We start from the raw sequence: 9,413 nt of genomic DNA, 5'->3' as shown, positions 1-9,413 counted from the left end.
ATATAATTATCTATGTTATTATGCATTTATGCACATACTATTATTGTATTATGCTTTTTCGAGCAATTATTGCTGTAATTTTACAGTCGAAAATTGACTGACGTTTATGATTATTATCTGCTCTCTAAATATATTAAACTACCTCCGGTTTTGTAATTTTTGTATACATTTTAGTATGTATATACCTAGGGCTTATGTTTTTTGATTTATAAATTATTGTACTATGTACCTATAAACCTAAGACTGATATTTTTTGACTTATAACTTATAACACAATAAATTATGACGTATACATAATATTGTGTTCATATTTATATTTTTATTTGATTTACAATCTATATTTTATACAATTAACAATTAATAATAAATTAATTTCTTGCTGAAGTACCTCCGATGGGTGGTCTCTTCCCTCAGTCTCTATTATGTCTATTTTATTATATTTTTTATCACTTAAGCTTATTGTTCATTATTGTAACAGATAGCGTAATATAAAATTTTGTTAAAAAAAAAAAAATTTCATTATAATATATATAATTTATTAATATATTATTATATTTTGTTATAGGTATATGGTAATTACTAATTAGGTCATTAGGAGTATAGTATACATGTGTTCACATTTCTATTTCTATTTCTGGGCTTTTTTTCCGCGATTCGTATCTTACGGCTAGAGGTCATTCTGTTAATTTGTGGGACACCGAGAATGTTACCATGACGTCATTAGCATTTAATGTAATGTGTGTGCGTGTGTGTATACGTCGACCGGTGGGGACCGGTTCCCGGAAATTAGCGATTATACAAACGTTATCGGAATCGCGGTGGCGTATTATCTATTAGTAACATTAGATATAGTCCGTCGTATAATAAATGTATTGACGATAAAAATAACTCATTATAAATTATATAAATATAACTAATATTGTTCAACGATGTCAGTAGGTATTATCGGTATCTGTAATTTTATTAAGCCAATAATTTTTCATAAATATATATTAATATATTATAATTTAATAAATATATCCAACATTCTATATTTATATAATATAATTCATAAAGTATAAACGTTAGTATTCAAATGATCAGATTGATTATAGTATTATACGACAAATAAAATTGGATAGGTACACAATTATTTATTTTAATTCGAAATTTTTTATATTTAAAATTAAAATTTGTTTTTTTGATTTTTACAAACTAAATCGCAAATATTATTTGGGGCTGGAGTGGCGCAGTGGTCATGCAGTTGACTACGACTCACAAAGTCATCGGTTTGATTCATAGCAATGTGCAAAGTGCAAAAAAAAAATGTGTGTGATTCTACGCAGTCACCATTTTCCCGTGCTGTCGTCCGATTGCGTCATCCGGTTTCCAACTAGGTCCCACTCCACTGGGAGTGAAGACCGCACATGTCTCCTCTTGGAGAAGGGGGGTAGTATCATGCATATAGTGATATATACATAGATAAATAGATCACATGATCTCCCTACTACCCACTTGTGATAAGCATTGTCAAAGACCTTGAGGTCGTTTCAATGAACAAAAAAAAAAAAAATATTATTTGAATCGAAACTTTTAAAAACTATTAAATGTCTAACTATTGTTATTATATTTTGATTTGATAAACAATGTTTTGCTTATATTTCTAATATTAGGTTTGTTTTATTTAAGTTTTTTAATTGTTTTGTGATTAATATAATAATATTAGTTTTTTTTTTTTATTGCTTATTTCCAATAATATTTCCAATAATATTTTAAGTATTTTGTTTTATGAAGTTTGGGTCAAGTATGTTTTTATTATTTTATAATATAATTATATAGCTATACTATATTGTTTAGAATAATATGTTGTAATGGATATCACGATATAGGTACGTATTAATATATTGTAACATGTATAACTGAAGGTATTATAAACCTCATTACATGGTTCTCCTTGATAGCTAAAATGCCATTTAAGATAATTAGCAATCTTATCTATATCATAATATTATCTATGTACACGAGGCAGCGGTTTCTTCACTACGAGAACAACAACTTTTACTCCCACACCCAGGGCACCTGCGAGTTCCATACGCCGATCAGATCAAAGGAGCCGACATCGTATATAGGAGGGACAAGAGCACAGCCTGATCAGATGTACCTGGACCATAGTCCATAGAAGCCTTTACACCACTAACCATCAGGTATATTACTACTACTACATACATAATTAAACAGTTCTAAAATAATTAAACACACGTTTATTACTCTGAATTGGCTACTATTATTTCAAACACATCATCGTATAGATCCCCGAAGGGCTGCACGTAACACTGGCGCAGTCGGAGTGGATTTCATTCAAAGGAGACAACCGTCAAAGGCTACAGTCAACAAGGAGCAACTGATCATTCATCCAAGGCGACAACTCCGAGAAAGAACCAACAAAAACATTAAGTCACGTTGCAGCACCATCGAATCCATACATAATGCCATCAGCATCGAGGAACACCACTTTATTGTAAGTGAATAGTTCTTTTAAATTTGTTGCATAGACGTATGAAACATAATTAAACATAAATGTTATTTAAGTAGTCGAGTATAAATATAATGGTGTAAAACGTAATACCTATTAATTATTATATTGAATTCGTTAAGTGCATATTATCAATATATTGAGATTATTATTGAGAATTATTATTGACAGAATTTATTATATTATTGAGAATTAATTGGGGATATTATTATTGAGGTTAAATGACATATTACATTGAGATTATTATATTAAATTGATGGGTATTATTGAATTATTGTTGAATTAAAGGATAGTGTTTTGTTCTGTTAAGTTAGGTAGTTTGGATTATTTAGGTTTGTATTATAAAACTATGCTGTTTATTTACATAATCACATAGGGTGAATATTAAATGTATATTTATTTAAAATTTAAAAAAATTAAATATATTTAAGAATCTCAAGTTTAGTTCATAGATATTAAAGACAATATAAACATATATATTTCAATTGCTACACTAATAATTTAATCACAGTCATAAATTATGAAAAAAATGTTAAATTACATTTGTTTTAATTTTTGTTGAGTGGAGTAGGTACTAAAATATAACTCGTCATTATCGTTGAACTCGACAACTTATAAAATTATAACAAAATAAAGATTAATTATTTGTATACATACATTTAGTTGTCAATTGGTGTTAGCCTTCACTCTTCAAACTACTACACGATGTACAATAGTCAATAATGTCATATATATATAACTATAGTGATCCGTAACTCGTGCAGTCTTGTAAACGTTTGATGAACGAATAAAAATGACGATTTTTCGATAGTTGAAAAATTAATATACAGTATTGATACAATCTATACCGAACGACGACGAGATTTTCAGTGTTGGTATTTTTAACTCATGACTTAATATCATTCAATCGATGGCCGACGCTTTGTCGCCCATATTTCCGGATGTTTGATCCGCCGACTGCCACTGACCGTAATGTGCTATTTGTGTAATGCACTATTGCCTTAATTGCGTCTATTGTAAAAGTATAGAATGAATTATGAATTAAATTAGGGCATAGAGTATAGACTGACTCAGAATTAAGGTCACTTTAAATTGTTCTATGCTTTAAATATTTCAAAATAATTGTTTATTCCATGAAATTTAATTTGTACCTACTACATGAATGCCCAAAAATCTGAGTCTATTTCTCTCGCTCAATGTCGGCTGACTGATACTAATGTTGTGAACATAGGAAAGCGCAGTCCATTCTATTATGTCTATGATCAGGGGTCGGACACTTTGCTAATATATTGTTCTATTATAATATTGTTGAATTAAGGTGGCCATGTTTTTGAGGAAACTGTTATCATTTTTGTTTACATTGATAATAATATTCTAACACATCTTTTCGGTTTGGTCGAGTCTCGAGTCACGACGCGTATTATATTATTCTATGATTTCACGTTTTCTACGGATACAGTTTAAATTAATCATTTATTTTCTTCTTTAAGAATAATATAGAGAGAGTATGCGTAATCATGGTAACAAAATGCACCTGTTTCCTAAGGATATATATCTGTAAGTAAATTTGCTTCATTTTCCCCTGTCGATTAATCACAATTAAATGGTTGTTATATTTATCTTTTTAGGTGTAAAGAATAGTTAGCAAACTGAAATTGATTAGATCTTCTTAAAAAAAACTTTCAGTAACTATTATGTCTGCCAACATATAAACCTGATAAATATATAAATAAATAACAACTTAATTTTTAAAAATACTGGCATACAATACTGGGTTAATAAATAATTAGTAATAACGAATAACGTGATATGCGAACACCGTGCTAAACGAACACGTACTGATGTTCATTCATTCGTACAATCTACTATCTAGATGTCAATTATAGTTTAAACACAGTTTTGTCACAAAGAGACTTATGAAATCTTACATATGCGAACATAGGGCCAACTGTAGCCAAGCTCCACCAACAACTTTAACAGCCCTCCACCCCGCCCAAACATTTATTTAATTTTTTTAGGTCTCCCCAAATCTCAAAATTATCGCTTATTGTACCTAACCAAACATAATATTTTTTAAGATATTTTTCAATGTTATCCAAATTTAATTTTTCCCGACAATTGTATGTACGTTTAAGTTAAAAAGTACACAAATATGCAAATTCAAACTTTGTATTTAATTTCGCCATTTCATAAGACAAATTTATAACTTGCAAGCAGTCCCAAACCCCATAAACAATATATTTATTTGGAGGGAAACTGTCACAGGCTACTGTAAGTATTAATATATTTAACATGTATAACTGAAGGTAGTATAAACCTCATTACATATAATATGTTATCCAAACCATACTAAGCGGTTCTCCTTGATAGTTAAAATGCCATTAAGTTAATTAGCAATCTTATCTATATCATATCTATGTACACGAGGCAGTGGATTCTTCACTACGAGAACAACAACTTTTACTCCCACACCCAGGGCACCTGCGAGTTCCATACGCCGATCAGATCAAAGGAGCCGACATAGTATATAGGAGGGACAAGAGCACAGCCTGATCAGATGTACCTAGACCATAGAAGCCTTTACACCACTAACCATCAGGTATATTAATACTACTACATACATAATTAAACAGTTCTAAAATAATTAAACACACTTTTATTACTCTGAATTGGCTACTATTATTTCAAACACATCATCGTATAGATCCCCGAAGGGCTGCACATAACACTTATTTTAATTGATATAAACTTAAATATTGAGTAACTTTCAATCAAATTCAAATTCAAGTTAAGTTAATTTATAAATTGTTAAATAATAAATATAATAAAAATAAAGATTATTATTGATGATGCATATTACATGACCATTTACTAAAATAGGAAACTAGAAATATATTAAATGTATTTATTGTTCCATTAACCAGAATTCTTCTAGAAAAATAACTTAACTATACGTATAGGCAAAGGTGGGAAAGTTAATGAAAATAATTACCTCAAGTTAAGTTAAGAGGACATAAAATCGATACGTTAAAAGTAATATAGAAAAAAATATTAACTTAACTCAGTTTAAAAAAAGTTAATATATTTTTTTTTATTAGTATGTAAATCACATAAAGAGTGAATGTGTCTTTTTAGTTTCTAATTTATAAATTATATAAAAAACAATTTTATTGACATTTTATCATAGTATATACACTGTATACCTTTTTACTTTTACTTAACTATTATTTACTTATATATAATTTACAACTTGATAAAATATATGAATATACACAAAATTATGTTATCAAGAAAAAGAACAGAAATGTTTGTGTTTTTGTATTGGATTATTTTTTTTTTATACTGACATAGTAATATTTACATAACTAAAAACTATAAATAAAAGTTTCAAAATATTTTTAACTTGATGGATTTTTTTAAAATTAACTGAGAAAAGCTAAGTTATTTCAACTGTAAATTAAACTAGTTAAGTTCATAAGTTGATTAGAAAATAAACTAACTAGTTAAGTTAAAAAGTTAAAAAAAAAATTAACTTTTTAACTAGTTAATGCCCACCTTTGCATATAGGAATAGCCATTTAGGAGTATTATATATATAAAGATATACAATACCATACTTCGACATATGGGCATATTGTAATAATAATAACAATAATAATAATAATTAATAAATACTAATAAGTAATAACTAATAAATAGTATGATATTATATCATTATATTGATATAGATACAAATCGCAAATGTACAATTCTCAAGAACATAATATTATTAAATATTTTCGCCATAAATAAGTTATTTTTTAATTAAATGAGGTTATGCTCATAATTTGGCTATTTCCTGTGTTCAATAATATTTGTGATTTTTATTATTTTAAATTATTAAATTATTAAAAAAAAATTTTTTCAATAGGTATTTATGTAGATAAAAAAAAATAATAATAAATGTAATAATAACTGTAACTTTTAATTGAAAATGTTCATATAACTTTTAATTTAATTGAGTTTAAAAAAAAATTAGGTTAACTGTTGATTCTAAACTTTTTTAAATGTTTTCTATCAACTTAACTAAACTCAATTAAAAATTATCATCAACTTGCCCAGGCTTGAGATTTTGTTTATATTATTATGAAAAATTTATTGAAACCCATTAAATGTAAAATAAATTGTTATTTAAAGGTGTAACGTCGTCAAACGGAACAATGTCAGAGAGTAGTCAACCTTCTTCTATTTCAATGTGCACCAAAACAACTCAGCTGCTATCAGTGAATACTCCTAAGAAGAAAAATTTAAGGACCCACGTTCGTGAACTGGAGATAAAATGCAAGCAGTTAGAAGAAAATATGAATGCAAATACCAAACATATTTCAGAAATGATTAAATCTGTATGTCAAGGACAAGCTTTTTCCACTGTGCCAATTAAAAAAAAAAAATTGAGAATGGCCATAAAAAACGGCGATTATAACATTATTTGTTATGTAATACAATATTTACAAATTGTATAATTTTGTTTAATCCTGACAAACATAAATTGAGAAATACTGAAAAATTATATTTTATTTTATTTGACGCTTATGTGCCATTCAATAACATTGAATGTGCCGCAGTTTGGCAAACCCTGCTGTAGATCATTTCAATGAAGTTGTTGATGTTGATTTTCCACCCAACTTGGGAATGTTGATGAAAAATAATTATGTTAAATTAGCCAACAGAAAACCTCAAGGTTATCATTATAAAATTTTATAACTATAATTATATAACTATATTATATAACTAAAATAGTTAGCACTTACAATTTATTTTTTTGGACCCATTGTATACAGATTTTTAAAAAAAACATTTTACAACTTCCTACACCTAGAACATTGCGAGGAATCAAACAGAAAATTGAAATTGGGACAGGATTAAATGATGTTTTATTTGATTCTATTGAACTTAAATTCAAAAATTTTAAAGAAGATGCAAGAGACACGCAGTTGCAGCGAGTATGCGTACGTATGCATAGCTGTTTTGAGTATGGTACGTTACCTCATGCTGCTGAGACTCCTGTCAATTTCATACAGTATATGAACTCCAAAACAAAAGCAGCAAGTAAAGAATTAAACCTACCATTCAAAAACAATACTAACCAGAGAGATCTTTTAATCATGATGTTAAGTATTTTTAATAATATGCGTGTTCTTATTACTAAAATTGTTGATAGAAATATTACATATAAGGATGTTTCGCAACACATGAAGTTTATAAATGGATGGAAAATTACAATCAATTCATTGCTGTAGTTATGGGAATTGTTTGGAAGACATGGATGAAATATTTACAAACATTGGATATACAGCAACACTTACACTCAATAATTCAAATCTATTATTTCCAGAGATGAATGCACATTTTTGTAACAATTTGAAAGTTGAAATTTTAGATTATAGAGAGCTGGAATTTACTTCTAGAAATGCTCTTTCGTATGTTAGTGGTAATTTTATAAAAAAATGTCTAGATAAACATATTACTTGTTATACTTGCTTGAATTTTTCCAAAGTCAAAATAACATTGATGAATATTTTTTATGTACACAATTTTAAGGCTTATCAAAATGAACTAAAAACAGATTATGGACACTTAAATGTACCTTCACACACTTTTCTCAATTATATTAATGAATTAGATAACATTTTTACAGACAACTTTTCTACATTTGTTATAGAAGATAAAGTAGAGTGGAAAATAAAAAAAATTGTTGAAAATGTCCAAAATTTGATTTAGAATTTCTTAAAAGCTTTTTTGTACGGTTAGAATCTTTCATGCTATTAAACAATTAAATAAAAATTTTCTATTGACTCCTAGAAAATATAGAAAATTAGACATTCTTCCTCATTGATAATAAATGTATTATGTTTAAATTATATTATATGACAATTATTATTATTTTTTGATATGATAACTAATGTTTTGCATAATTTCACAAATTCATTACTATTTAGTTTTACTGTAATGGTACATAAAATAATATTTTGTAAACTTAATTATGTTTGTGAATATTGTTATAGTATTATTATTAATATAAGATTGTTATTCATTATGTCAACTTGAAATTTGTATTAGAAACTTTTTAAAACTATTAAATGTGTAACTATGTTATTATATTTTGATTTGATAAACAATGTTTTGCATAATTTAACATTTTTTTACTATTTATTTTTACTGTAGGGGTACATTAAATAATATTTTTTTAACTTAAATATGTTCGTGAATATTGTTTAGTATTAATATAAAGATAAGATTGTTATGAATTATGTCACCTTGAAATTTTTATTATAATCTTTTAAAAACTATAAATTATCTAACTTAAAATACATTTAAAAATGAACATATTAAGAGGATGTCAACGCACTATTTGTTTTCTCTCTCTGGTCCACTATTGTTGTTTGACTTTGTATTCTACTTTCAAAATAAACAAAAAAATGTTGTAAATTTAAATTGCGTTTAAATTGTTTTGAGACAATATTTAGACAAATCGATATGTCATTCCCTCTAAAATATTATTCTTTATCTTTTTCGTAATGGTAGATATTATTCTATGATTACTTAAAAACATAGAAAAAATGATTCTGCGTAAATGCGTTCTATCTATGTTGCGCGTGGGCTAGAGAGATAAAACAAATAGTGCAAATGTCACCCTCTTAAGTTGCCTTATTTTTTTTTCTTACTGGTCACAGATATTTCATTCAAAAACATGGCGTACTGAATTTTACACCAGCCTATGCCGACTGTGTTAGTTCATATCAGTGTCCTTTCTGAATATTCTATTCTGTGGCACTGTAAGCACAAGGTTAATTATAATGATTATTATCACCAGTGCAGTAGATAATGCAAATTTCATATAATGGTGTAGTCTAGATGGGTTT

The 9,413-nt window shown here is 27.3% G+C and overlaps 1 long non-coding RNA gene across 2 annotated transcripts; it reads left to right on the top strand.

The window, feature by feature from the left end:
• The first annotated feature begins 1,816 nt into the window (after window positions 1-1,816).
• On the top strand, window positions 1,817-8,666 carry LOC100569632. Of its 2 annotated transcripts, XR_001680035.2 has the most exons (4): window positions 1,817-2,183; window positions 2,289-2,497; window positions 4,940-5,111; window positions 6,688-8,666. It is a non-coding gene; the product is annotated as an uncharacterized LOC100569632 (long non-coding RNA). The 2 variants fall into 2 exon arrangements; XR_119447.3 differs by lacking the exons at window positions 1,817-2,183; window positions 2,289-2,497 and having other exon boundaries at window positions 4,674-5,111.
• The last annotated feature ends 747 nt before the right edge of the window (window positions 8,667-9,413 follow it).

Source organism: Acyrthosiphon pisum, chromosome A2 (genome assembly GCF_005508785.2).
Source record: "Acyrthosiphon pisum isolate AL4f chromosome A2, pea_aphid_22Mar2018_4r6ur, whole genome shotgun sequence".
Lineage (NCBI taxonomy): Eukaryota > Metazoa > Arthropoda > Insecta > Hemiptera > Aphididae > Acyrthosiphon > Acyrthosiphon pisum.
This window is presented reverse-complemented; position numbering and strand designations above follow the sequence as displayed.